The sequence below is a fragment of the Egretta garzetta genome, unplaced genomic scaffold (assembly GCF_000687185.1).
Source record: "Egretta garzetta isolate BGI_Z169 unplaced genomic scaffold, ASM68718v1 scaffold150, whole genome shotgun sequence".
NCBI classification, from domain to species: Eukaryota; Metazoa; Chordata; class Aves; order Pelecaniformes; family Ardeidae; genus Egretta; species Egretta garzetta.
Window position 1 is genome coordinate 880,363 of NW_009258305.1, and position 10,389 is coordinate 890,751.

Consider the following 10,389-nt stretch of genomic DNA (forward strand, 5'->3'; position numbering starts at 1 on the left):
GAAATAGAAATCTTGATGTTACTCTAAAATGTGAAGTATGAGCTGATGCACAGATTCTAAATGTGTACTAGATTTAACTTTATAACACATACTCTCGGTAAAACCTTTGAAAAATTGTAAGTAATTTAGGACAGTACGTTTTACTGTGGCTTGCTTCACTGATGGTGTTGTAATAAGCCAGTCTACAGACTCTCACTGGGACTGTTTTACCTACTTGTGGAGCCTTTTGAGTTTGTTTTACAAAAGATACAAGATTTAATGTCGTTAAATACGCTATTCAGTTCAAATGTTTATGTCCATTTGATGAGCCATTGGCATACCAGGAAGCACAGGACCATATTTCTTCCTTTTTTAGTCTTGGTAACAGCAAGACAGAGATCTTTTTAAGAGAAGAACACTCTATGTTGGTTAAAGAGGACCTAAGAGGATTAATACCATAGATTACCTGCATAGTTATTTTGCAGTAGTTTGTACAGATAACTAATTTAAACCAGATTCCACTGTGATTTTATATAGTCTATAATCTATGCAAGTTTATGTACAGTGATTCAGGTCTCCCAGAATTTAAGGTAGCCATGCTTTAGGAAGCATCCTTAAAGGAGTAAGTCACGAAAAAAAAGAAACTTGGACTCTGGCTCATGATCCTCCTACTAACAATCATAGTTCATTCATTGCCTTGAACTATGACATCTATTCAGTATTCAGAAAATCTGTGTCGAAATTTTTGCATTCTTTCCAGGAACTTACTACTAATGATCCGGTGTCCATACGCTATAGGTACATTATAGATGTCTCTATTACTATAAAACTCAACATCAACGTTTGTCCCTAAGCTACTGGAAAATTCCAAGAATAACTTTGCAAAAGGGTAGAAGAAGGGATACCATCAAATGAATTTTTGAATAACAACTGAAGAAGGTCTATACGAATAAATTTCCTCCTTTATATGAAGGTCTTAAAAGAGAAGAAGTCGCAGTGTTAGTTTCACTGGATAAGCAAAACAGTTCATAATCTCCGAGTAGATGGCAGCAGTCAGTTGGTATTACAAAATAAAAAATATCATCCTGTTTCAGAAATATTGCTTTCTTTTTGGCGTTATTTCTTATTCTTCAGAGTGAAGGAATAATCCAAAACCTATTTTAACAAATGACCAGACTTCCTATTTCCTTCAGTGTGTTTTGAATCATGTCTTCAGTGAAAAATTTAACTGTCCAAAGAAATCTACATCTAAAATTTATAATTTTGTAGATTCAGTGTATTATATGGTATTGAGATGGGGTGTTTTAATGTACTTCTTGGAGTTACAATATACATTAATTGACTCTATATTGGACTTTGATTTGAAGATGTCAAGTAATATTGGATTCAGGTTATTAACTTGAAAAAAAACAAAACACATGAAGGGAATGTTTTACTGTTAAATATTGCAGTTTGTCATTCCTAAAATAGGTTAGAAGTCATGTCTGTTTCATTCTTCTTGACATGGTTACAAATGTGAGAACAATCTGAAGGCTGCTTGCAAAAAAGGTTTTCTGCTAAAGTGCAGCACAGGATTTAACATTTTGATGTTGCTTTTTTGTAATCTGATTTATAGCTATAGAAATACAGAAATAATGTTAGGTGGTAAAAAGTGTATTTTTATGATGTTCAGGGAGTGCAATAGAAAAAGAAATCACATGCCCATTTTTTAAATTAAAATTTAAAAATGCAATGGAATCACCCAGAAAGCCCCAAAATAAAAATTTTTATTTTCATTTTCTTACATTTTGCTTCATTCAGGTTTTTTCACATAATGCAGTTAAAAACAAATGAAAAACCAACCAGCCCCACTCCCCCAATATAGCTCTGTCATATCAAAACAGTGCTGTTTTTTTTTCTGGCCTGTGTATACTTCAGAATAAGATAAACTATGAACTAGTGATTCCACTAATTACAGCAGGAGCACAGGGGACTAACTCCATTGCACCATAGGTATCTACATGCGCTCAGGTCAGCCTTACTAAAAGATTCAAAGACAGGTATTGCATAAAAGGAAGGAAGAACCATTGAGAAAGACTTTGTGATTCTGAAGGCATGTGCAGGATATATATATCCTATATACAAAGAAAACCAGAGTACTGTGTCATGGATGAATTTTATCATGGGATAAAATCTAGAATTTGTTTCTTAAGTGGGACTGGTATAGTGGGTAGACAATGATTTCTATTCTAAGGATCCTTTTCTGTAACACACACATTCTTTACGCTCACAGCAGTTTGGGCCCTAGGACCTCTGTTCAATTTAAACGAGCTTGTATACCCAGGGGATCCAGACATTGACTTCTTACCAGTCACTGTATCCAAGTCCTGTCTGGAAGCCTAACTTCCATTCATAGCAGTTCCTCCTTGAGTTCCACTTTCTCCACAGTGCTAGGATATCAACATGTGTTTTCCCATCAAGAAACTATTGTCTTCACTAATTATTTTCTAACTTAGCTGGCCTTGTTGGTCATGCGCCCCTGGCCAACTTGTTTGATTTTCTTCATACCTAAAGCCACTTAGCTGTTGTTATCTGGGCTAGTATCACAGAAGTTTTCAACAGTTCATCTCTGTTTCTTTTTTCTTTCCCACACATAACAAAACTGTTAAAAGAGGTCAGGTGTAGTCCAGAGCTTTTGGTAAGCTTTCCCCATAACAATTGTCTGATCTCCTTCATTTTCCCATCACCTACTGGATTCTACTGAGTTGAAGCTGTGCAGTTGTAGTCAAGGTTTCACACACATGAGCAGTGTTTTTAGGTAGGCTTCAACCAGTGACACAATGAATAAAGAGAGATTATTCAATATGGCTGGAAGTATGAAACTTTTAAAATATTCTACTAGTTTTCCTATATATGATTATTTTATAGAATAGAATCATAGAATTATAGAATCACTTTGGTTGGAAAAGACCTTTAAGATCATCAAGTCCAACCTTTAACCTAACCCTGCCATCCCACCATGACACCATGTCCCTAAGTACCTCCTCTATCCTTCTTTTAATTTTGCCAATCAAGCAAATTTAAACCTTATTACAGCAACCTGCTGTAATTCAGGAATGGACTGCTCCAACATGGGTCCCCTGCAAGCCACGTTTCCTGCCAGAAAACCAGCTCCAGCATGGGGTCCTCTTCCTCTTCACAGGCTGCAGCTCCTGCCAGGTGGATGCTTCAGTATGGGCTCTCCAGGAGCTACAGCTTCCTTCATGGCACATTCCCCTGCTGCATTGTGTGGATATCTGGTCCTCCATAGGCTGCACAAGGGGCAACCTGCATCACCATGATCTTCACTCTGGGCTGCAAGGGAATCTCTATTCCAGCACCTGGAGCATCTCCTCCCCATCATTCTTCACTGACAGTGGTGGCCAGGATGTTTCTCTGACATTTTCTCATTCTTTTCTCTCAGCTGCTACTCAGCAATATCTGCCCTTTATTAAATATGTTATCATCACCGAGACATCAGCAGCATCACTGGTTGGCTCAGTTTTGACCAGTAGTGCATTCATCTAGGAGACAGCTGTAACTGGCTCTGTCTAACATGGGGATAGCTCCTCACAGAAGCCACCTCTACAGCCTCCCTTCCCAGTACTGAAACCTTGCCATGTAAACACAATACAGGCATTTGCTATATAGTCTTACGAAGAAAAAATATATATGCAGACTAATGGTTTATGTTTTCTCATTAATACCTCTGATATTAGCAATCATAGAAATGTTATTAAGTAACTGTGTTAAGTCACAAATCATAACTACTTTGTGGGGAAAACCTGACCACTCATGAAGATATGCAAACACATTGGAAGTCTCTGAAAACAACATGATGTTGTTGTTTTGTTTTTTTTTTTAATTGACAAAGCTCAACTGCATCTAAACCTTCAGTACCTAAACCAGTGGAAGAATAGTGACTGGAACCCATAAACAAACAAACAAAAAAATCTTTAGAGTGCAAAGTGAGATTTTGGTTGAAACAAGGTGTCTGAATCCAAAGTCATGACGTGATGCAACTCCCATTTATCTGTTGTTTACCCCAGAGTTGCATAAGCTTTGTCTGTGTACGTAAAGTTCATATTTCCCAGGTCCTAGAACTGCACAGAAATCAGCATCTAACATTACACAGAATGAAATACATCACATCCCAAAACAGGATTCAGTTGACTAAACATAAGCATCTAGTACTTGCTGAGATACCCTAAGGTATGCTACCTTGCCTCTGGCTGTTCAGCAGAAGGGCATGGTTTTCTTGCTGTCCAGTGTCCCATTTGTGAGGCTCAAGTGGATGTCCTGAATGCCTTAAGGCATCTCAGTTAGCACTGCATTCCCTTGTCTGGGCAAACGAATAAAGTCCAGAAGGCTGGCACTTAAAAGTTTTTCAGCTGCCTAAATGTTTCACTAAATCTATACTAGTGTGTGTAAATGTATTAAAATGACAGAAGATACAACATAGGTGTAAAACAGCTGTTTTAAAAATCATTATGTTTTCTAAACCAGAAAAGATATTAAGATAATTTATGTAATTCTTCAGTAGCACTTTATTTTGAAAAATATATAACTCCTGTGGTAATTTTTCTGTGGTTATTCTACAAGTCCTCTGTCGTGCAGTCTTATCACTCCAGATAAAATTGCTTTTTTGTGGTTATGTTCTTTTCCAGAGCATCATAAATTTTTTTTTAAAAAAAGTTATTCTACAAGTCCTCTGTCATGCAGTCTTATCACTCCAGATAAAATTGCTTTTTCATTGAGGTGTTTTTTTATGGTTTCATTTTTTACACAGGCTCCCATATACCCAATATGCATTGTCTCTGGTTCACAGGATTTACACAGTCCACTGCTCTGAAGATTGTGTTCTTGAAGGTAAAGTAAGTATCCAACAAAAATGAAAGTTACAAATTCAAGTCAAAACTTCTTTAAAAAACCAGCTCTAGTTGGCTCTGGTGAGGCCACATCTGGAGTACTGTTTCTAGTTCTGGGCTCCCTGGAGAGATGTGCACATCCAGTGAGTCCAGAGAAGGTTCACGAAGATGCTCATGTGAGCATTTGTCCTATGAAGAGAGACTGAGGGAGCCATGACTGTTCAGCCTGGAGAAAAGAAGGGTCTGCGCAGGATCTCATCAATGTATTTAAATACCTGAACAGAGACTGCAAAGATGGAGCCAGGCTCTTTTCAGTGATGCCCAGTGACAGAACTAGAGGCAATGAGCACAAACTGAAACACAGGAGATGCCACGTGAACCTCAGGAAACTTTTTTTTACTGTGAGAGTGATCAAGCAGTGACATAGGTTGACCAGAGAGGTTGTGGAGTCTCCATCCTTGGAGATATTAAAAACCTGTATGGACACAACCCAAAGTAACATGCTTTAGTTGACCATGCCCTAAGCAGGGGATTTGTCTGAGATTATCTCCAGAGATGCCTTCCAAACTCAGCTGTTCTGTAATTCTGTTAGAAAATTATACTGTTGTACAGCAAAGAATGAAATTAAAATGGCTAAGTAATCCTATCAGCCTAAATTTTACCCTCTCCTGCCTTTAAATGTATTCACAAATATATATTTACAAAATGATTACTGTGTAGAACAATATTCACACTTTCATCTTTCTTATAATGTGTTTTTGAAGATAAAAGTTAAAAAATATACATTTTCAAGATGCTTATACAGTGACTAGTGAAATTTACAAGTCAATGCACCTATAAACTTAAGTTTTCTAAAAGTTCTCTTTCAGTCACTGCCTGGTTTTTAATTTTGTATTTTATCTATTTTTTTTTAATAATATTTACCCGTATTTCAGACATAACTACCAGAAGACTGTGTATATAGAATCATAGCATCATTTAGGTTGGAAAAGACCTTTGAGATCATGGAGTCCAACTGCAAACCCAACACTGCCAAGTCCACCACTAAAACATGTCCCTGAGTGTCTCACCTACAAGTTTTTTAAATATCGCCAGGGATGGTGACTCAACCACTTCCTTGTGCAGCCTGTTCCAATGCTTAACAACCCTTTGGTGAAGAAATTGTTCCTAATATCCAATATAAACCTCCCCTGGCACAACTTGATGTAATTTCTTTTTGTCCTATTGCTTGTTACTTGAGAAAAGAGACTGACCTCCACCTCGCTACACCCTCCTGTCAGGCAATTGTAGAGAGCAATAAGGTATCCCCTCAGCTTTCTTTTTCTAAAGACTAAACAACCCCAGTGACCTCAGTCACTCCTTATAAGATAAACACACACACACACACACACACATATATAAAGATAAGTGAGAACCTGAATGAATAACAAGTAGTGTTAGTGAAAATTAATGGAAAGAAAATGAACATGAGGTAAGCTAACAGATATTGTAACCTCAAAAGACAAGTAGGTAAAATAAAACCAAAATATTTAACTAAAACTTAATTTTTATTAATCATAATGTTACTGGTGAAAAACTTGCAAAATGTTATCTAGAGTGAATTGTTTTCTCAACCTCAATTATGAATGCTCTATGACGGTATAACATACAAAGAAACATCATTTGGGAGCTTATTAAGAAAGTTCACAAGTTAGTGCTAGTGTCAGAAGAAGCCTATAAAATCTTAGTGATTTTTCTAATGGCAGCTGTATATCACTCCTGACACAGTTTTAAGTGGGTTTGTACATCTACATGACCAGAAGGAAACTACTTCATCTAGTAGTGCAATATATTTCTAATATAGTCTGAAAAAGTGTCTCCAAAGATGATTTAGACAGATCATAAAACAAATTTTGTCTGCAGTTCATTATAATTAAATGAAAATGATAATAGTTTTAAACTGACAACATATTAAAATTAATGCAATAATGTGATGACAGTGATTAAGTTGATTAGGTAGATTTATAGGGCAGTTTACACATGGAATAAATTTTTCTAAAGTGTAAGCACTAAAATGAAAACTGAAAAAAGCACATTGTGGATAAAATAATCTGCACAGCAGTAACACTTCTAGTCTTCAAAGAGATTTAAGATGAGGTATAAAAAGGTAGTGTACTTTTTCTAATGTTTATATTTATTGAAAAAGAAAAGTTAGTACTAAAACTACTTAAAAAGCACTTGGAGTTTTAATGACTAACTTTTCAGCTGTGCTTGGATAAAACTTATGCTTTGAAATGGGAATTCAGCAATGATTACAAATCTACCCCCACCCTCTTTTTTAATGTGCAAGACAGTAGCAGCTGTGAAAAACAGATTCAAAGAACTTCTGAAGCTAGACACAGTTTCTGCCTTTATCAAAACTGGGCAAAATTTTATCTGCAATATTATCAAATTTCAGGAAGAAAATGTTCCTTCAGTTTTCTAGTTTTATATCAAAAAGAAATTTCAGTGGTTCACAATCATCTGTTTAAGAGAATGAGTCATAATTTCTACTCCAGCCAATTATTATTAGAAGTACAAATGACTGATTTAATGACATAATTTTAGTAAATAGGATGATTCCTTCCAGTTTGTACTGGTAATAATAATATTGAAATAGTGCCTAGATATCTCAGTATGAGATTGGTCCCGTTTGTTTAGTACAATGCATATGTGTGAAAGAATGAGAGCCTCATGATTTAAACATAAGAAACTGAGAGGACATACTCTAACAGCAAAAGTTACACGGGATCTGAGCATCCAAATGCAATTGGGAACATATTTTGTGGCAGATATTACCTGGTGCAGATTGTTAGTGTCAGCTCAAGTCTTTTCAGCACTGCAGAGAAATATGAAATTTTCTGCCCTTGAGGGTTAGGGGGCTGTTGTTGGGCTGCTTCTTTTCTACCGGAAAGAAATGGAAAGGGGGGTCAAACTTGAAGAGCAGGTGCTTGCTGGTCTGCAGTGTAGCTTGGGTGTTTCTTCAGAGCTGAGTGACACATTTTTTTGCAGTTATCCGTACTGGTGGAAGCAGCAGTGTCCTACAGGCCATGCAGAAGTCAGCCATGTGCTTCATCAATGTTACATGCTGTGCCTCATCATACATCCACCAACACCACAGAATAGAATGACAGCTCTAGATAAGAGCTGTATACTCTTCATGACAGCATGTGAGAGCTGAATATCTCTCCCTTCAAATTTAACCTGGACAAAGCAGGAAGTAATTTGTGGAATAATAGCTGTTTTTTGGTTCTCTCATGCTGAAATTATTTGTCTGGTTTTGAAATAAAACTACCCATTAAACTGTATTCTTAAACAATTCTCCATTTGTTTATGTGTGAAAATCGTGGATTTCTAAAAATGTAGTACTAAATCATGGTTTCAACATACTGGTACAAATCTAGAAGCAATAAGAAAGTGCAATGAAATATTTAAGGCAGAATTCTGTTCCATAATGCCAGAATTCTGTGTTTGTGTCTGTCAGAGTAATTCTTCATTTCCCAAATGTAAGTGGGAATAATAAGTGGGAATAAATGATAATAAAGACTGAAAATCAGGTAGAAGACAAAAGCAAGTCTTCAAAATGCTTTGAAATGTTCACAGGTACTTTATCTAAAACTTCCAAATACTATGTTGATGAAACACAGTTACTGAAAACCAGATCATTACTATTTTGTAAAATAAATTATGCTGAAATGGAGGTTGGAAAGAAAAGGAATCCAAACCAAATTGGTTTTCTGTAATTAAAGAACCACATACGCTGGGAAATGCCAGCAGCCGCTTTGATGCAGGAGTTGTTATAGCTTTCTGATTCTCAAAGTGACAAAATCCCAGTGATCCTTATAATCCTTAAAATATACTGTAGATAATTTTAGCAAAGTTCCTAGTTTTGATGGAGTGGATTATTATGAGTGGTGAAAAATATTTGTGTTAGGTGGTCACTTAGATGCTTGAGACCAGAAAATAGAGAGAAGATATTTTGAAACAGTTTTCCAAGAAAAAATAAGAATAAACCAAACAAACCAACCAAAACAAAAAAAACCAAAAAAATCCCCTAATAAAATCAAAGCAGGAGTTAATATTAGAGGAACACTGTAGTGTTCTTCTTTAGTCTGAGAACATAAGTACTAAGAGAAAGATGTTTCCAAACTAGTTGATGTGAGTTGATTTGATTAATAATTAAATAAATTGTACCAGGAAAAAACCTTATTCTAATATTCCTCCACAAGGTAAAGGCCCCTGTTTAATACAGATATTTTTCAGTGACAAATCAGTCTGAACTAAGGATATTGAACTTTACGGTCTTGAAATACATACTCAGAGCCCAACTGCAGCCTCTCAGGGCTACAGCTGCCAAATTGGATGAGAAAATAGCTCTATCTAAAACCAAATATAAAGAACATTTTTGAAAAACATAAACATGTATTCAGATTTTTTTTTAATCAATTTTACAAAAATTACTTCCACATTGGAAGGGAGAAACAGGAGGAGGGCAAAGTTGTTTATTTGAACTTCCCCCTTCCCTTTCCTAATTTTTTAAGGAGAGTTTATCCTCCTTATCTAGACAGATGTACTCAACTATTCCATAATCTGTGGATGAACAGCGTTTACTATGTATTTACTCAAGATGAATAGAGTCTTGGAATAGATTAAGACAAAGGTGGAGTTGGCTACTATCTACATATGCTCTTTGTGTATGTACATTATTTATATGATGTGTATACACACATAAACTACATTTATATACATATATATGCACTACGTATGTTTATCTAATGTGTATATATCTACTACATAATATATACACGCGGTATGTATATGTATTATATGTATGATACATAATGTGCATATATACTATAGTACAGGAATAATAAAAATGGTTTTGTCCTTAGTATGTTAATTTTTCTGCTCTTTAAAAGCATTGAATTGATTTTACATTACTTCAGTGAATTCATTCTAATTCACTGAGATTCAGTGAAGTTACATTATTTTTACACCAGCATGGAATTAGAAAGATCTGTTTATAATGAATGATTGTAACACAACAAGATTCTGTGTGAATTCATCTACCCCTTCATTCTTTCAGTTCCACACCTGCTGTTCCTAACACCTTTGACTTTTCTTCTTCTTTCACCACTGTTTCAAGTAACTTATTTTTTATCATTACAGAGTGCTGTAAAATACATTTTTCATTGCTTCATCAGCTTCCTTCAAATCAGTAATTTTATTCAAATTCTTTCTCATCTCACTAGAGGCACACAAGACTAACATCCTTTCTAACAGAATTCCTCTTCAATGGCATCTTTTCACCCCATCTTGCTTTCACTTTTGTGGTGGGTTGACCTCAGTCAACAACTAAGCACCCAAGCTCAGTCCTTGCCCTCATAGGGATGGGGGAAAAGTTGTAAGAGCAAAAGCAAGAAAAACTCATGGGTTGAGATAAAGGCAGTTTAATAAATGAAGGAAAGAGAGCGAAAACAAGCCAAGTGATGCAGAGGCAATCACT